The 21178-nt window shown below is 36.5% G+C and overlaps 1 long non-coding RNA gene across 1 annotated transcript; it reads right to left on the bottom strand.

Annotated features, from left to right (window-relative positions):
- Positions 1-621: 621 nt before the first annotated feature.
- Positions 622-11112, bottom strand: LOC128651809 (uncharacterized). The gene is made up of 3 exons (XR_008401188.1): positions 11065-11112; positions 5314-5415; positions 622-722 (listed from the first exon to the last, which is right to left on the bottom strand). It is a non-coding gene; the product is annotated as an uncharacterized LOC128651809 (long non-coding RNA).
- Between the last annotated feature and the right edge of the window lie 10066 nt (positions 11113-21178).

Genomic DNA, 21178 nt, shown 5'->3' with positions numbered 1-21178 from the left:
ATCATAAAAGCAAAACAATGGGTTTAGTATCCCTTTAAGTTGAATACTTGATCTATTCTTATATTAGAGTTATATTATAACACTAATATCATTATCTCAGGTACAGTATGGCCCCTTTTTACAGCACACCACTTTAAGGCATTCCTCTTATAAATCAGTCTTCAGTTCTGCCCATGGTTATTATGTTTCATGTTTTTACCTCCCTTTCAGTCTTTTTTGGCCGTCATTTTAATTGATTATTTTCTTTATGAATATTTGTTTTACAGATATCTCCATATCTGTGCATATATAAAAAATAATTATTGTATATAACTAACTGCAATTGTTACCAGAAGTTAAACTAGGAAAATCATATTTATTTTTTAATGATTTCATACTTTTACTGATTTTAATAAAATTAGCATTTGCCTGTCTGGTAAATATGATCTGTTAACGTCAATACTGTATGAAGATAAAAATATTCACCAAAAAATCCTTTAGAAATGACTCCATAAAAACAACAGCATTGACTCTTACAAAAGTAATTTAAACTTTTATTAGGCTTCAAATTTTCCAGGTATTAAAACATTTTAAATATGACATTATAATAAACCAGAGAATAACTTATAGTATAGGCCTAGGGTACAAGTATAATGCAGATGCACAATAATTTTGACAGAACAAAAAAAATATAATATGATGTCCATCTGTATCTGTTCTATGATCTTGAATTTGGCACCGGCCTGTAAAATAAAAACAATTACATAAACATGGGCATTCTGTGCTAATTGCTTAGTCTACAGCAGAACTTTAATTTGTAGAACTAAAAAAGTAAATCTGACAAAAAAAATAACACGCCGTTATTTCAACTTCAAGGTTGTGATGAATACTAAAAAAGAATTGTATTTTTAAGTGCCATAAATTCTCATGTCAATGCAATTTCCATCTAGATATTAACATATTTGGCCACGGTCCTTCCTAATCAAACAGATCACTACCTGCCAATGGGATGCTTAGAACCTATACTTTAACCCCTTAAAGACTAGCAACGTACCCTGTACATCACTCATCTTTGAATAGGGAAGTGCTATTAAATGCGCGGTCTCGCCGCCAGTGTGGAGGCCACACTATTTACGATGACAAGAAGGGAGGGTATAATAGCGCAGTACCGTCACTTGTGGCGGGACACGTGCTATTTAAAAAAATATAACCGTTAATGAGCGGCAACATACATGGTACATCTCAGTCGTTAAAGGGTTACTATATTGAGACTTTTTTTCCTTAAAGGGACATAATACTCATATGCTAAATCACTTGAAACTGATGCAGTATAACTGTAAAAAGCTGACAGGAAAATATCACCTGAGCATCTCTATGTAAAAAAGGAAGATATTTTACCTCACAATTTCCTCAGCTCAGCAGAGCAAGTTCTGTGTAAAAAGTTATACTCACCTGCTCCCAGCTGCGGGTAAAAATAAAAAAAAAAAAATGAAGAAATGAACAGCAGCCAATTAGCATCAGCAGTGCTGAAGTCATGAACTCTTACTGTGATCTCATGAGATTTGACTTAACTCTCATGAGATTTCATAGTAAGCTTCCTTTACCTGATTGGTGAAATAATTTGAGAGTGCACGAAGCTCAATCTTTCAGTTGTCCCGGGACAGACATACTGATATGCTGCTTAGAAATCCTTTACAATGGGAGGTGGCTACTGAGGAACTTTTGAGGTAAAATATCTTTCTTTTTTACATAGAGATGTTCAGGTGATATTTTCTAGTCAGCTTTTTACAGCTATGCTGCATCACTTTCAAGTGTTTAAACATTTGGGTATTATGGCCCTTTAAGATATTTATATTTTACGTCTCTAGAAATCAATGTGAACTCTTTGATACCCTATGTTGTAATTTAAATTTTTTGTTGTGTTCCTAGACTTTTGGAGATAAAAGAGGGAAAGTCACAATGTGCAGTTTATTTCCTTTTCAATTGTGTTTTTTTCCTTTTACAAAATATAAAGTAATGTGCTATCTAGATGTGTCATATTCTAAATCTTCATATCCCCACTTCCCTTCCCAAAGGAAAATGATATAGCAGAGTAGCATTTAGTAAGACAGTATTCTATTTACTTCTGTGATACTCCCATGCTGTGTGAGGTGCTTGCTTATTTAAAGGGACATTAAACACTAAGAGCCAGATTACAAGTGAAGTGCAAAATATTGCTTGCGTGCAAGCAATATTAGTGCTCCATTGAGTAATACCAGCGCCCGCTAATATTAGCTGGTATTACAACTAAAGTGTAAAGTTACGCAAGCTCAGAATCTAAGTGCAGCGAAGGGGGTAAGTAGCTCAGCGATGCAGCAAATATAACACCCAACTCCGACCAACTTTACCCCCAAAATACTACCTAGTGCAATTATTTTATTAAAACATAAAAATAATACAATTTGCATTTTTTTTTATAAAATACACTACACTGTATTTTGGGGGCATTTGGGGCATATTTATAAAATTGACCAGAGATCTGATCTCTGGTTAATCTTATCAGCGCTAGTTGCTACCACAAGCATATAATAGCAATAACCAGACACTTCTAATGGCTGGTTATTTATTGCATGCCTGCAAAAGGGCACATTTGCCCACTTGCGGGCGCGCTATAAATTAGCGCTCCACTTGTAAGCTAGCCCTAAATAAATGCTAGATAGAATGAAGCATTGAAAGAAAAGGTTAGTCTGAGAATAACATGTAGATGTATTTTTTAAAGTTTTATTTGGTGTTTAAACATTAACAAACTAATGGGAGCTGCCATATTGTAACTTAGGTTGCATTATCTTCTGTGGCCAATTAGGGACAGTTATAAATTTGTCACTAGAGTGTGCAGCCAATGGCTGTGTGGAATATAACAGTGTTCTGCACTTCCATTTCTAACAGGAGCTGAAAAGCTCACAATTTCAGAATAGAATTACAGGAAAAGGGGACAAAATAAATAATGAAAGTGTGTATATATATATATATATATATATATATATATATATATATATATATATATATATATATATATATATATACACACACACACACATACACACACATATACACATTTTATCAGTTTATATTACCATCTCAAGGTGTTTATTGTCCCTTTAAAAGGGCCTTAATAGTAAAAAAAAATTACATCCTTTAATGTAAATTTAAGACTATTGACCCTGCACTACTGTGAGATTAACCCACACAAAGGCTTTAAACACACAGGGCGCCATGTACTAAGCTTCGAAGTGACCGTCCGTCTGTATTTCCGCGTCAAAATTCGCTCACGATCTGCTTCTCGCATGTACCAATCTGCGATCTGGTCGAAAAACCACTATTTTCATCAGCGATCGTAATTTTACGCAACTGATCGTTCCAAAGCCTTTTTCCACTTACTACATGTTCGATTGCACGTAAATTCGCTGTAATCGGAAATTATGAATGTTACAACTAATCCGTCCGCTCCAACTTTCACTGTAACTTCGCGTGATTTGCTTCGCGACCATTTAGGCTGCGAATACAATAGAAAACTATAGGGCGTCTCAACCTGACGCCAGGTAGAAGTACTTAAGTGAAAGGACTAGACTACTATTGTAGCATTATTGGTTTTTGGATCACTGAATGAAGATGGAGACACTTTTACACATGTTTATTTTCCGATTAATTCAATTACGAGGAAGAAGGGCTATACAGGCACCGATTGACAACTTGCAAAGAAGGAGAGGTAGAAGAATCAGAGTCCCTAGAGTTTTCCTTCCACGTATGGGTTTGGAAAGCATTTCTGATCGAGAGATTATCCAGAGATTCCGTTTGGACAGAGAAGCTATTATGGAACTTTACTATGAAATAGCAGAATACCTGGAACCTATGACAGCGCCATCTTGTCAAAGTGAATACCGAAAAGTAAATAAACAATATTATAAGATTTCTGGGAAAATGCACATTCTTATACATGTCAGCAGCCAGACGTTGCCGCTTGTCTGACGATTATGACACCTAGATCATCACGTGGGTAAAGAACTAAACAAATCAGGTCGCAGACTGCTTCTTAACTTTGCTCTTTCGCGCCGAACAAAGCTTCAAAGTTATCAATAATCCGATTGTCTTCGACACACAATAGACGCGAAATTTTACGGCTTGGTTTTTAGTACATTCATGTAGCGAAGTGCCATCCGCATGGTGCGAATGCCGGCGGGTTATTTCAATACGGTCTGTGCGAAAAAATTGACGCCTTAGTACATGGCGCCCACAGTGGAAGTACTGATTGGTACCTGCAGAGCACTGCTGGTCCAGAGCAAAAACTGCCAACTGCTGCTTATCTAATCAGAAATACTAGTTAAATGACTATCGCTCATGATTGGATCAGCAGCACTTCCGCTCAGGATCAGCAGTGCTCTGTGGTTCCAAGCGGTACTTCTACTGTGTGTTTAACCCCTTTGTGGGTTAGTGCAGGGTTGATGGTCTTAAAATGAATTAAAACAAATTAGAGCATGTATCTTTTTACTAATATGCCCTTTTAAAGAAATATATATTGTTTTATCTGAAGTTGCATGTTGCTGAAGCACTGAAAATTGTAAAGGGAGTTTCATTTATTGTTCTTGTGACAGGAGCATTCCTTTGTTTGAAGAATGCTTCTTTTTAGACAATATTTATAATTAATTAACATTTTAATTGATATTAGTTGATAGTGCAATAAAAATCCCGTCACAAAGAAGCACCCCTATCAAAATAGAACATTCCTTTCAAAGGATCAGCTCAATCCAAGCACAGAGAAAACTCCAACATGGCTGCTCTATTTATGATCATGGGAGGATCAGGGAAGTGAGTAAAACACTCCCCTGCTGTATCACATCAATATAAGCATGTTGTATAAACAGAAATAAAACACTCCCCTGCTGTATCACATCCATTTAAGCATGTTGTATAAACAGAAAAAAACACTCCCCTGCTATATCACATTCATATAAGCATGTTGTATAAACAGAAACAAACACTCCCCTGCTGTATCACATCCATATAAGCATGTTGGATAAACAGAAAAAAACACTCCCCTGCTGTATCACATCCATTTAAGCATGTTGTATAAACAGAAAAAAAACACTCCAATGCTGTATCACATCAATATAAGCATGTTGTAAACTCCAACATGGCTGCTCTATTTATGATCATGGGAGGATCAGTGAAGTGAATAAAACACTCCCCTGCTGTATCACATCCATATAAGCATGTTGTATAAACAAAAAAAACAAAAAAGAATTTAAAAAGAAATGACTCAGTGGGGTGATTTAAACAAGAAAAAACGTAACTGCTTACCTGTGACCACAAACAATTCTTGTGTGGGATTGGTGAAGCTATCTCCTATGCATCTTCTCATTTCATGGTCAGTAATGTCTTTATAGACCCTTTGATATGTTTCTGTAATAGAAAACAATATCAAATAAATGAGTATAAAGTTAGATATGCAAAATAATTAGATAAAGTCTGTTCAGCAATAGTCTGTCCCCTGTTACATGGGCATGATACACTTTGTGATTATAACGTGAATTATTTAATTATACATAATAAAACAACTTTGCATTATACTTTCATTATTTTGTCCACTTTGCCTGAAATGTAATGGTTTATGCAAAAGTTTTTCAGTGGCCAAATTTCACCACCATTTTCCTTATTTGGAGGAGCTAATCCTGATGTACTTCATGTGACAGTCACTCTAGTCACATTGTCAGTAGGCTTTTCCTCGTTTTATGTATGTTATCACAAAATCACATCATACTGTCAGTATGCCTTTCCTTGTTTTAAGTTAGCACAACGTCCATGCTAAAGCCAATTAGAAAGATATACAGACTATTGTTAATCATTTGAGGTCTGAAGCCTGCATTACCAATTTTCAGCATAGTAAAAACCCATATTATTCAGACTTAAAGGAACATGAAACCCAATTTTTTTCTTTCGTTATTTAGAAAGAGCATGTCATTTTAAACCACTTTCTAATTTACTTCTTTTACCTAATTTGCTTCATTTTCTTGATATCACTTGCTGAAAAGCATATCTAGATATGCTCAGTAGCTGCTGATTGGTTGATGCACATAGAGGCCTTGTGTGATTAGCTCACACATGTGCATTGCTATTTCTTCAACAAAGGATATCTAAAGAATTGAGCAAATTAGATAATAGAAGTAAATTGGAAAGTTGTTTAAAATTGCATGCCCTATCTGAATCATGAAAGTTTAATTTTGAATAGACTGTCCCTTTAAAGTGACATGAAACCCATAATTTTTCTTTCATAATTAAAATAGAGCAGGATTCTTCAAACCATGGGTCCGGACCCATTACTGGGTCACAACACCATGTGTACTGCGTCCCGACTTGTGTGTGTGTTGTAGGAGTGTGTGTGGTGTGTTGTATGAGATTGTGTGTGTGCTGGGCATGTTTTGTGTATGAGAGTGTGTGTGTGTAATATGAGAGAGTGCGTGGTATGTGTGTTGTATGAGTGTGTGTGGTATGCATGTGTTATGAAAGTGTGTGTGTGTGTGTGTATTGTAAGAGTGTATGGGGTGTGTGTGTTGTATGAGCGTGCGTGTGGTATGTGTGAAAGTGTATGTGTGTGTTGTAAGAGTGTATGGGGTGAGTGTGTGTTATATGAAAGTGTGTGTGTTGTATGAGAGTGTGTGTGGTATGTGTGTTACATGAAAGTGTGTGTTATATGAGAGTGTGTGTGGTATGTGTGTTACACGAAAATGTGTGTTGTATGAAGGTGTGTGTGTTACATGAAAATGTGTGTTGTATGAGAGTGTGTGGTGTGTGTGTTGTATGAGAGTGTGTGTGTTATTACGTTTTACAACGCTTTCAGATTTGACTATAATCAGGAATAAAGCATGCACATATTTTAGTTTCTTTGCCAAAAATTGCAGCTATCATGTTATTTATTTCTTACAAAATTATTTCAAGATCAAGTATAAAAATTGGGTCCCAAAGGTTTGTGGTATCATGGCACTGGGTCTTGGGGGGAAAAGTTTGAAGAACCCTGAAACAGAGCATACAATTTTAAACAACTTTACACTTTACATCTATTATTTAATTTGCTTAATTCTCTTGATATCCTTTTTTGAAGAAGCAGCAATGCACTACTGGGATAACAAAAGATATAAGGAGGGTGGTGCATATAGAACATACACCACACTCCTAGGGGGCGCTAACAATAAGCAGCAAACAGTAAGCAGATATATACAGATAATTAAGAGAATATACAATAAACCTAGCACACTTATATCAGATTATTAGAGATGATATGCTCACAAGTGGACCCAGATGATATTGGCATAATCAAATAACAAAATGTGCACACAAAGAATAATCCAAAAGAAAGAAGGCAGCTCTCTGTCATAGGACGGTCATCCTGGTGTGGCGTGATCTATAAGAGAAAGAAGCACAGAGGCGCCAACATGGCCTAGTAACGTCACGGCAGTCAGATACAAAACATCAGCAGGATAGGAAATATACTCACAAGCGTAGCGCACCCAAATGGTGCTATTGTGGCAGCCTGGAACATCAAACAGTGGTCCAGCTCACTGGTGTCTCCAGCCAGATAGAGATGATCCTTGGCGAGCGCCTATCCTATGATGCCTATAGGGGCAAAAAAGGCACACACATAGCCCAGTAACGTTTGTACACCAGATTAAAAAGGATTCAAGGTTGTACTTACAGGAAACAAAGCACCACCAGGTGCAATATCAGCAGTACTGGGACCTCTCAGCCGCCCAGTGGACTGTGGAATCCAATTTGCAGGATGCAGAAAATCACCACTTTGGAAGATAGAACTAGCACACACACTCTGCCCCGAAACAGGAGCAGAATAATTGTGATAAAGCAAGTGTATATTTAAAAACTTTTATTTTAAAAACAGCGACATGTTTCTCAGCCACCACAGGCTGTTTCCTCAGGCTATGTTAAAATGTTAACAACACTTGCTTTATAAAGACAATAGAACACATAAAACTAAATCTGATAGGCTAATTAATTTCTAAAGTGTGAACACCTGTTGCACAGGTCAGCAGTTGGTAGGCATGGAAACCCCTATATACAAAGCTCTCATATGTAACACAAACCATTATGAGCAAATCCCAAATAAGAATAGATATCTCTGTATTAACCTCCATACCATTGCCATACCCAAAATAGACAATAGCAATAACCTTGTAACCCTTCAAATTATATACTATTTTACTATATAATTTACTATATAAATACATTTACTATATAAATTTTTTTTTTTTTAATTTATTTATTTATTTATTTTTGAGATTCCCTCTTAGTAAATGTATTTATATAGTCATGTTGACACATCTAGTATTAATTACTTGTTATAGGTTATTCTTATTTGAGATTTGCTCAAAATGGTTTGTGTTACATATGAGAGCTTTTTTGTTAGGGCAGAGAAATAAATGTCACACTTTAAAGGAGGGTACAATGTAGATATAATACCAATTAAGGTCTATAATACTAAAGGAAAAATATAGATCTATTGTGATATAAAACATACATGTGGTCAGGCATATTATGTGATTATATGTAGAATAGAGACTATTAAAATACATGTATCCTGCTTATGTTTTTTATGTGGGTATATTATATTGTTGTACATATTGTGATTATTTTATTTTGAGGTGTATAACAAATGTTTTTATTGTGATTGTTATATTACTGTTTTCCATTTTTTATTTTTTTTCTTAATTTGAAGGGTTACAAGGTTATTGCTATTGTCTATTTTGGGTATGGCAATGGTATGGAGGTTAATACAGAGATATCTATTCTTATTTGGGATTTGCTCATAATGGTTTGTGCTACATATGAGAGCTTTGTATATAGGGGTTTCCATGCCTACCAACTGCTGACCTGTGCAACAGGTGTTCACACTTTAGAAATTAATTAGCCTATCAGATTTAGTTTTATGTGTTCTATTGTCTTTATAAAGCAAGTGTTGTTAACATTTTAACATAGCCTGAGGAAACAGCCTGTGGTGGCTGAGAAACATGTCGCTGTTTTTAAAATAAAAGTTTTTAAATATACACTTGCTTTATCACAATTATTCTGCTCCTGTTTGGGGGCAGAGTGTGTGTGCTAGTTCTATCTTCCAAAGTGGTGATTTTCTGCATCCTGCAAATTGGATTCCACAGTCCACTGGGCGGCTGAGAGGTCCCAGTACTGCTGATATTGCACCTGGTGGTGCTTTGTTTCCTGTAAGTACAACCTTGAATCCTTTTTTATCTGGTGTACAAACGTTACTGGGCTATGTGTGTGCCTTTTTTGCCCCTATAGGCATCATAGGATAGGCGCTCGCCAAGGATCATCTCTATCTGGCTGGAGACACCAGTGAGCTGGACCACTGTTTGATGTTCCAGGCTGCCACAATAGCACCATTTGGGTGCGCTACGCTTGTGAGCATATTTCCTATCCTGCTGATGTTTTGTATCTGACTGCCGTGACGTTACTAGGCCATGTTGGCGCCTCTGTGCTTCTTTCTCTTATAGATGCACTACTGGGAGCTATTAAAGGCTTAGGTTTAGGGGTTAATAACTTTAGTATAGTGGCGGCGACGTTGGGGGTGGCAGATTAGGGGTTATTAAATTTATGTAGGTGGCGGTGACATTGGGGGCAGCAGATTAGGGGTTAATAAGTGTAGGTAAGTGGCAGCAACATTGGGGGCAGCAGATTAGGGGTTAAAAATTATAATGTAGGTGTCGGCGATGTCGGGGGCAAAAGATTAGGGGTGTTTAGACTCAGGGTTTATGTTAGGTGTAAACATAAATTTTCTTTCCCCATAGGAATCAATGGGGCTGCGTTACTGAGCTTTACGCTCCTTTATTGCTGGGGAAATTGTGCACGAGCATGTAAAACCAGCTCAAAGCAGCGCTGGTATTTGTGTGCGGTATGGAGCTCAATGCTACCATATTACCTGCTAACGGCCGGGTTTTTGCAAACCTGTAATAGCAGCGCTATTAAAGGTGAGCGGTGGAAATAACTTGCAAGTTAGTAGCGAGCCGCTCATAACGCAAAACTCGTAATCTGGCTGATAGTTATTTACCTGCTCTCATCCAAGGTAATCCAGAAAATCTGGCCTATTGGAGAGGCCTGGGGACAGGTTTGAAAACCACTGCCCTAGATCAAAATAATTGGCAACTGATATTAAAGGGACTGTTAACAAGGATTATTTTTTAGGGAATAGGGATTTAATCTCAGTTTCTTCCTGCAAGTCTTTTAATTTAAGTTAAAGATTTTGATAGGCATCACAGTAGAATAATTTAAAAAAGTAAATTAAAACATTTGCAGCAAGACAATTAGATTAAAATCACTAATTACCTTAAAATATTTACTGTATTTTTAATGCATGTTAAATAAAACACCCTAACAGCTCACTTGCATATGAATAACACTTTTTTTAGGGCCAAATTAAACAAGCAAGGGTCACATTATTAACCCTTCAGCATCTACATACAGCAGGACATAGTTATTTTAAACTGCACAAATACTGTAACCCACACCAAAAACAACACAAAATATTAACCCCTGCCAGGCTTCTGAACAGCATCAAAGCAATTAAAAAATACAGCTCCCACCCTTCTAGAACTGCTACACCATTATATCAGAAAGTCACAAGCAGATGCAGTTTGTTTGCTAATGTCTGTATATTTCATACACTTAACAGTTTTTTAAAAAAAGTTTTCTAATGTCTGTATATTACAAAAATGCTCATTTTCAAACAGAAAAATAAAGATGCACATTTCAATTGTATTTGGATTATCCCTTTAACATTTAAATCTAGTTGTGTTTGTATGTTCTGTGTAATACAGTAACAGGTGGCTTACTAATGCTGCTAAACAAATCATTAGTGTATAATTATATGTTACACATGTGTGCAGAGCTAGTGAGATAGTTGTATTTGTATGTTCTGTGTAATGCAGTAGCAGGTGGCTTACTAATGCTGCTAAACAAATCATACACAACATATGTATGTGCAGCTAGTGAGAACTTTTTTTTTTATATATCTAATCTAATGGTTGATCTTACCTGATTGCACAATGCACATGGCTTGTTTGCAGCACACACAGAAAGTTCATGGTAGTGAGACAGTGAGTGCAGTCAAATGCCGCAGCGCCCTCTGTGGTGGTAAGACCACACTGCACACAATATTATATACTAAACACAGTCTAATGTAAACTGTAGCTAAAAGCTAGTAGTATGGGTGACACATGAACTTTAATTTAATTTATTTCAGAACACAACAAATATACAATGCCTTGCTATAAAACTATGTATTATTTAGCTTTAGAGTCAGAATTTAAAATACAAGTTAGCCATCTTAAAGGGACATTCCAGCAAAATGTGCATCATTGCATTTCTATTTTGAATAGAATCATTTTTCCAATATACATGCATTAGCAAAAATGCTCTAGAAAATATATCACCGTTTAAATTTACCTTTCCTAATAGGAGCATAAAAACTCTAATTTTAAAAAGTGTATCTGCGAAGAGAGCCAGCGGTTGTGTACATGACACATGCTGAGTCATTTCACATGCAATACATGCAATACCAGCTCTGAGCACATGCAGTGTACTTAAGTATGCTTCACATGTACACTGTTTTTTTGTGTACTTAAAGGGACAACCTACTCCAGAATTTGTATTGTTTTAAAAGATCGATAATCCCTTTATTACCCATTCCCCAGTTTTGCACAACCAACAGTTATATTAATATACTTTTTACCTCTGTGATTACCTTGTATCTAAGCCTCTGCAGACTGCCCCTTATCTCAGTTATATTAATATACTTTTTACCTCTGTGATTACCCTGTATCTAAGCCTCTGCAGACTGCTCTTTATCTCAGTTATATTAATATACTTTTTACCTCTGCTCTGTGATTACCTTGTATCTAAGCCTCTGCAGACTGCCCCTTATCTCAGTTATATTAATATACTTTTTACCTCTGTGATTACCTTGTATCTACGCCTCTGCAGACTGCCCCTTATCTCAGTTATATTAATATACTTTTTACCTCTGTGATTACCTTGTATCTAAGCCTCTGTAGACTGCCCCTTATCTCAGTTATGTTAATATACTTTTTACCTCTGTGATTACCTTGTATCTAAGCCTCTGTAGACTGCCCCCTTATTTCAGTTCTTTTGACAGACTTGTATTTTAGCCAATCAGCACTGACTCATAAATAACTACACAGGAGTTAGCACAATGCTATCTATATGACAGACATGAACTAGCAGTGTCTAACTGTAAAAAACTGTCAAAATGCACTGAGATAAGAGGCGGTTCAATGGTTTAGAAATTAGCATATGAGCCTACCTAGGTTTAGCTTTCAACAGAGAATACCAATTGAACAAAGCAAATTTGATGATAAAAGTAAATGGGAAAGTTGTTTAAAAGTGCATTTTTTATTATCTAGTTTTGACTAGACTGTACCTTTAAGTATGCTTTGCATGCATGCTCACAGTAAAAGTTCTCACAAAAGGCACAGTAAATGATAATTTTTGTAATAGGTTTACCTACCTTTGTTTAGTAGATGTCATTGTTTGTTTATTAATCTCATTTTCTTGCTGCATGTGTTTTCATTTCTTTTTTTCACTTCTTGAAAGCTTCTCCTGTGATGCCGAATAAAATCTTTAACCCTCCCATTTCAGCTGTCTCTTCAGATGTGTGCACATAGAAACTTTTGGCTTAAAATAGAAGCCTTAGTATGTTGCTCCAGGGCACTAAGTTAACAGCAGCTGTCCCTTTAATAACCAAGTTTTCAATATTTAAAGGGGCAGATAGCAAAATAAAATGTTGGTGGAAAGGATTATTTCATTAATATTAAAAATATATGTTTCCGTCATGAATCCTCACCTTTTTAATATATTTCACGAGGAATTTGAATTGAAAGCTGACTCCTGTACTATCCCTCTGTGAGGACCATTATGCAAAGCCTGTCACTGAAAGCTATTTACATACCCCTTAAGTGTGTGCCCTGCTCTTTTGCTACCTGTTTATGAGTATTATGACTGCGCATACACAGCGCTCATCACTTTACGCAGAACAGCAAGCAATAGTAGCGATTGTGCAGATCCAGATTTCTATTTCAACAACAAGTAACTCACATGCGTTGCCCATTACAAGAGACTGAGCATTTTGAATGGGAGATTTCTGAACCATGAGAATGAGTCCACAGCCTATACATATTGATTCAGCTTGTTAAATGTACGGCAGCTATTTGTCAGAGCCAGAGTCCAAATTATATGGGGTGGTGAGGAGAAGCATTGAACATTAGGTAGAAGCGACTTGCAGATACTAAAGTTGATTACCAGTGTAATATTTGATTTGGACTTTGCAGTATTGATTTTTCCCCACAAAAAAGGTGTTTTTTATTTAATTTTTTAAATATACGAATTGGCTTTTACCCACTTTAACTCAGTAATTATTATAATGTATTACTGTGTAAACGCAGACAAGGTCTCCTGCCTTTTCTACAAACACTTAAATTGTGTGTCCCATTGTTTTTTCTTTTTTCTCTTGTGTCGATATGTACAAAAATGTGCCTAGCAGTGCTGATTGTGACTCATCATCCCGTCTTAAAAGCACATGGAGAACTTAAAAATAAAAAATACATTTGAAGTGCACAATTTTAACTCTCAGAATAATAATAATAATAATAGTTTGTGAAATGGGTACACAGGGTTACAGCCCAGGTTATTCGGTCAACACCACTAGGGGAACAGCAAATTTTATGATGTCCATTTGTTTTATATAACTTTTATTAAAGATCAATGATTCCTGGTTGTCTAATGTCTAATGGGTGGGGATGGATGCCCTGATATGACTCCAGTTTAAAGGGACATGAAACCCAATTTTTTCTTTCATGATGCAGATATAGCATGCAATTTAAAAAGAGCTTTCGAATTTACTTATTTTATCTAATTTGTTTTGTTCTCTTGGTATTCCTTGTTGAAATGCACACCTAGGTAGGCTCAGAAGCTGCTGATTGGTGGATGCACAAATATGCCTCATGTAATTGGCTCACCCAGTGTGTTAACTAGCTCCCAGTAATGATTGATTTTCTTCAACAAAGGATACCAAGATAATAAAGCAAAATAGATCATAGAAGAAAATTTGGAAAGTTTTTTAAAATTGTATTCTCTTTCTCAATCATGAAAACATTTTTTTAGGTTTCATGTTTTATTGCTTTAATGCTTTTGTAAGATATAGGCAAACAGAATAAATGGGTGTAGGTGAAATGATAAAAGTATATATTGTACAACTGATGGATGGTGGGCTAAGACAGCAAGATTACTACTTTTTCTATTTATTATTGTAAGGATGGTGATTACAGACAATTTACCTTGCTAACACATATTGGGCCAGATTACAAGTGGTGCGTTAAATATTTATTTTGTTCGCTCGTAAACACAGCTGAAAGTAAACTTTTAACACGGGCAAGTTAGCGCTTGTATTACATGTTGAAAGTAAATCATTTGAGCATGAGTAAAACCTGATGCATGCTAACTTCAGGACTTTGAATATTATGATCCCGTTAACTTCTTCTCCATATAGTTTTCAATAGAGCACGCTTTTAAAAAAATACTTATTGTTTGCGCACTAACCCAACACTGTGTAAGACCTACAGCGTTATAGCTGAAGTAAGTTAAAGCACCTTTTCATATACCATATACCTTTTAACCCTTATAAAAAAAAATTGTAGTAATATTTAAATTAATCATTTTATTAGTTAGTTTATATATGGGTGTAACACTTTATTTTAATGTACTTATGTTGTATTTGGTGCACATTTTTTTAAAAACCCTAACAGTTTGCGCTAGGGGGGGCGATTGACTAATGTGCGGGCGGACATGATCCGATGTAGCAGATCATGTCCGCTGCACATCAATAAATGCTGACAGCATATGCTGTCGGCATTTATCATTGCACAAGCATTTATAGTGAAATGCTTGTGCAATGCCACCCCCTGCACATTCGCGGCCGCTAGCAGGGGGTGTCAATCATCCCGATCGTATCCGATTGGGCTGATTGCTGTCCGCCACCTCAGAGGTGGCAGATGAGTTAAGGAGCAGCGGTCATAAGACCACTGCTTCTTAACTCCTGTTTCCAGCGAGCCCAAAGGCTCGCGCGGAAACAGATGCATATGGGTGTTGATAAATCGACCCCTAGATCTTCACTTGCACAAACTTGACAAATTCAGTGCATTTGCATGCATAGGTGTCTGCTCCCCACCCTGATCCCTGACTATAATAGTCCAGACTGGACTGGAGTCCAGATGAGTCAAAAAGAGAAGTGACCTTTTATTACGATGTGTTTTATTAAAGTGAAAGCAATATTGTTAAACAGAGTTGTCTTATCGGATGATAAAAAAAAACCTGCCAGCATAGAGATAGAAGAAATTCAGAAAAAAATATTGACAATGATTCCCTTGAATATATTTTAGTTTCTAATTCAGAATGAGGATTATGACCCTTTGTTACATAATAAATATTTAGTTTGCTGCTTTTCAAAAGGTAAATAGAAAATTCAGTTTCATTATATATTATCTTATATAATATATTTTAATATATGTTGAAATAATTCCTAAAGGTGCTAAAAGTGACATAGCTAATATAAAAAGATGAGTCAAAGAAATTATTACTTCCACGGTATGACTTCAATGTAAGTATAATCAATGCAAAGTATCTTCAAATCAATAAATATGTAAAATCAAGGAATAGTGAATTTTTAGATACCAAAATTAAAATTATGTAGGGGAAACATAAAGGGCAAGATTAAGGGACATATTTATCAATGTGCGAGCGGACATAATATGAAGTAGCGTATCATGTCCGCCACACATCATTAAATGCCGACAGCATACGCTGTTGGCATTTATCATTGCTTCAGCAGTTCTTGTGAACTGCTGGTGCAATGCCGCCCCCTGCAAATTGGCCGCTAGCAGGAGGTTTCAATCAACCCGATCATATTAGATCGGGTTGATTTCTGTCCGCCGCCTCAGACCAGACGGACAAGTTATGGAGCAACGGAGCTTGATATATATGCCCCTAAGAGTGGAGCACAATTTTGCACTCCTGCGAGCGTGTTATCTGCACTCAATTTTTGCTCTCTCGTTGTCGCATCCTTGTGCAGAAAAAAAGGCTTTGCGAATTTGAGAGCATAGGATCGTATTCCCCCTAGGCTTTAATGGAGCCTTATTTTGAACAAGGACAAAAAATAACAGCTGGCATGTGTGTTTTCATATTTTTGCACTCTTAACTTTGCAATGCAATATTTTTATGCAATAATTTCTATCCGACAGTGTCAATTTGAATGTAACTGTACTGTTACATATGTTTTTATGTGTATCAGGGAACTATTTAGTCGAGTGTAACAGTTAACCAGATCTCTGAAGTCACATTAACCCAAAAAAACTAAATCGTGATTGCACTCTCGCATACGCATTTACTTTCAACTTGCAAAATTAATGGTCTTATCTGTGTGCCCAAAAGGGCTGTGCCACTTGTAATCTGGCAGAAAATTTGCAGCTAATTTGTAAAGAAAATCTATTCTAAAGACTTTTTATGCAGACTTGCAACAAATGTGCTGCAAACTTTTGAAGCTTGGCAAGTCTAACAATTCCTTTGCAATTTTAACAGAAAAAAAAACAACACAAGCTATACACAATTGTGGCAAACTTGCAGCAAATTTACAAAGCAAGTCTATTCTGAAGACTTTCTATGCAGATTTGCTGCAAACTTTTGAAGCTTGGCAAGTCTAGCAAGAGTTTAGCAATTCATTTGCAATTTTAACAGAAAAAACCCACATGCTCTATGCACAATTGTGGCAAACTTTCAGCAGATTTACAATGCAAGTCTATTCTGAAGACTTTCTACACAGACTTGTAACAAATGTGCAGCAAACTTTTGAAGCTTGGCAAGTCTAGCAAGAGTTTAGCAATATATTTGCAATTTTTACAGAAAAAAAAAACAAATGCTATACACAATTGTGGCATACTTGCTGCAAATTTACAAAGCAAGTCTATTCCAGAGACTTTCAATAAAGACTTGCAACAATTGTACAGCAAACTTTTGAAGCTTGGCAAGTCTAGCAAGAGTTTAACAATTAATTTTCAAACTTGCAGCAAAAATACATGCTATCTGGGACACACACAAACATATATACACACACGCACTTGATCATGAACATTTACTTTGGAAAGCCATGAAAAAAAAATCATGTTATACCCTCACCAAAAAATACTCCACTGGTGCTGTGAAGAACATTGGAATGTGAAACATTTACAGTAAATACACATAACACTTTATTAAATATGAATATTGCATAAATATGCTTTCACATGTTTTTATCTACTTGACTACAAAGAGCTCCAATGCACACACACACATATTTATATACTGTATATATATATATATATATGGTACAATAAATAATAAGGCCTCAGTTTGAGTTCCTGAGGTTTCAATGTTCATTGTACCTTATTTATATCGAGTGTATACCCAGGTGGTTATACATATTTAGACATGTATATGTACAGTATGTACTGTATCTCTATGTTAAAGCATTTGCAGTCCTTTTTTTCTAACACCTGAGATCTCATACCTTTGAGCCCTTATAACATTTTTGTGCAATATTTTTTTTAAATATTTTTTATTAGATGGTGTTATTATGAGTGTAACTGCACTTTGTAATGTATTTTTGAAGTGTTTTGTGACACTTTTTTATTTGAGCATAACAGTTAACCCGAGCTCTGAGATTGCGCTATCCTGATGCACATGAATCACAATTGCACTCAAGCAATCATATTTCCTTTCAGCTTGTAATACACGCGCTTCTTCCAGCACACGCAAATAGTCACAATGATCTGGTCATATATGTGTTATATGTGTATATGCATGCATACTGTATGTATATATGTTCTTAATAAGCAAAGTTGTAATTTAAACTCCAATCCCTTACACTAATTGATCAACTCATATATTTATTTATTGCAATGATACACAAAAAACATAATTTATGTAAGAACTTACCTGATAAATTCATTTGTTTCATATTAGCAAGAGTCCATGAGCTAGTGACGTATGGGATATACATTCCTACCAGGAGGGGCAAAGTTTCCCAAACTTCAAAATGCCTATAAATACACCCCTCACCACACCCACAAATCAGTTTAACGAATAGCCAAGAAGTGGGGTGATAAGAAAAAAGTGTGAAGCATAAATATAAGGAATTGGAATAATTGTGCTTTATACAAAAAAATCATAACCACCACAAAAAAGGGTGGGCCTCATGGACTCTTGCTAATATGAAAGAAATGAATTTATCAGGTAAGTTCTTACATAAATTATGTTTTCTTTCATGTAATTAGCAAGAGTCCATGAGCTAGTGACGTATGGGATAATGACTACCCAAGATGTGGATCTTCCACGCAAGAGTCACTAGAGAGGGAGGGATAAAATAAAGACAGCCAATTCCGCTGAAAAAAATCCACACCCAAAAATAAAGTTTAAATCTTATAAAGAAAAAAACTGAAAATATAAGCAGAAGATTCAAACTGAAACAGCTGCCTGAAGTACTTTTCTACCAAAGACAGCTTCAGAAGAAGAAAACACATCAAAATGGTAGAATTTAGTAAAAGTATGCAAAGAAGACCAAGTTGCTGCTTTGCAAATCTGATCAACCGAAGCTTCATTCCTAAACGCCCAGGAAGTAGAAACTGACCTAGTAGAATGAGCTGTAATCCTTTGAGGCAGAGTTTTACCCGACTCGACATAAGCATGATGAATTAAAGATTTCAACCAAGATGCCAAAGAAATGGCAGAGGCCTTCTGATCTTTCCTAGAACCAGAAAAGATAACAAATAGACTAGAAGTCTTTCGGAAATTCTTAGTAGCTTCAACATAATATTTCAAAGCTCTAACTACAGCCAAAGAATGCAATGATTTCTCCTTAGAATTCTTAGGATTAGGACATAATGAAGGAACCACAATTTCTCTACTAATGTTGTTGGAATTCACAACCTTAGGTAAAAATTTAAAAGAAGTTCGCAACACTGCCTTATCCTGGTGAAAAATCAGAAAAGGAGACTCACAAGAAAGAGCAGATAATTCAGAAACTCTTCTGGCAGACGAGATGGCCAAAAGGAACAAAACTTTCCAAGAAAGTAATTTAATGTCCAATGAATGCATAGGTTCAAACGGAGGAGCTTGTAGAGCCCTCAGAACCAAATTCAAACTCTCCAAGGAGGAGAAATTTACTTAATGACAGGTTTTATACGAACCAAAGCTTGTACAAAACAATAAATATCAGGAAGATTAGCAATCTTTCTGTGAAAAAGAACAGAAAGAGCAGAGATTTGTCCTTTCAAGGAACTCGCAGACAAACCTTTATCCAAACCATCCTGAAGAAACTGTAAAATTCTCGGAATTCTAAAAGAATGCCAGGAAAAATGATGAGAAAGACACCAAGAAATATGTCTTCCAGACTCTATAATATATCTCCCTAGATACAGATTTACGAGCCTGTAACATAGTATTAATCACAGAGTCAGAGAAACCTCTTTGACTAAGAATCAAGCGTTCAATCTCCATACCTTTAAATTTAAGGATTTGAGATCCTGATGGAAAAAAGGACCTTGCGACAGAAGGTCTGGCCTTAACGGAAGAGTCCACGGTTGGCAAGAGGCCATCCGGACAAGATCCACATACCAAAACCTGTGAGGCCATGCTGGAGCTACAAGCAGAACAAACAAGCATTCCTTCAGAATCTTGGAGATTACTCTTGGAAGAAGAACTAGAGGCGGAAAGATATAGGCAGGATGATACTTCCAAGGAAGTGACAATGCATCCACTGCTACCGCTTGAGGATCCCTGGATCTGGACAGATACCTGGGAAGTTTCTTGTTTAGATGAGAGGCCATCAAATCTATTTCTGGAAGTCCCCACATTTGAACAATCTGAAGAAATACCTCTGGGTGAACAGACCATTCGCCCGGATGAACGTTTGGCGACTGATATAATCCGCTTCCCAATTGTCTATACCTGGGATATGAACCGCAGAAACTAGACAGGAGCTGGATTCCGCCCATACCAGAATTCGAGATACTTCTTTCATAGCCAGAAGACTGTGAGTCCCTCCTTGATGATTGATGTATGCCACAGTTGTGACATTGTCTGTCTGAAAACAAATGAACGATTCTCTCTTTAGAAGAGGCCAAGACTGAAGAGCTCTGAAAATTGCACGGAGTTCCAAAATATTGATCGGTAATCTCACCTCCTGAGATTCCCAAACCCCTTGTGCTGTCAGAGACCCCCACACAGCTCCCCAACCTGTAAGACTTGCATCTGTTGAAATTACAGTCCAGGTCGGAAGAACAAAAGAAGCCCCCTGAACTAAACGATGGTGATCTGTCCACCACGTCAGAGAGTGTCATACAATCGGTTTTAAAGATATTAATTGAGATATCTTTGTGTAATCCCTGCACCACTGGTTCAGCATACAGAGCTGAAGAGGCCGCATGTGAAAATGAGCAAAGGGGATCGCGTCCGATGCAGCAGTCATAAGACCTAGAATTTCCATGCATAAGGCTACCGAAGGGAATGATTGTGACTGAAGGTTTCGACAAGCTGATATCAATTTTAGACGTCTCTTGTCTGTCAAAGATAGAGTCATGGACACTGAATCTATCTGGAAACCTAAAAAGGTTACCTGTGTCTGAGGAATCAATTAACTTTTTGGTAAATTGATCCTCCAACCATGATGTTGAAGAAACAACACAAGTCGATTCATATGAGATTCTGCTAAATGTGAAGACTGAGCAAGTACCAAGATATCGTCCAAATAAGGAAATACCACAATACCCTGTTCTCTGATTACAGACAGAAGGGCACGAGAACCTTCGTAAAAATTCTTGGAGCTGTAGCTAGGCCAAACGGCAGAGCCACAAACTGGTAATGCTTGTCTAGGAAAGAGAATCTCAGAAACTGATAGTGATCTGGATGAATCGGAATATGCAGATATGCATCCTGTAAATCTATTGTAGACATATAATGCCCTTGCTGAACAAAAGGCAGGATAGTCCTTACAGTTACCATTTTGAATGTTGGTATCCTTACATAACGATTCAATATTTTTAGATCC

This window comes from Bombina bombina, chromosome 3 (genome assembly GCF_027579735.1).
Source record: "Bombina bombina isolate aBomBom1 chromosome 3, aBomBom1.pri, whole genome shotgun sequence".
Taxonomy (NCBI): Eukaryota; Metazoa; Chordata; class Amphibia; order Anura; family Bombinatoridae; genus Bombina; species Bombina bombina.
Note: the sequence above shows the minus strand (reverse complement) of the source record. Positions and strands in the feature narration are given on the sequence as shown.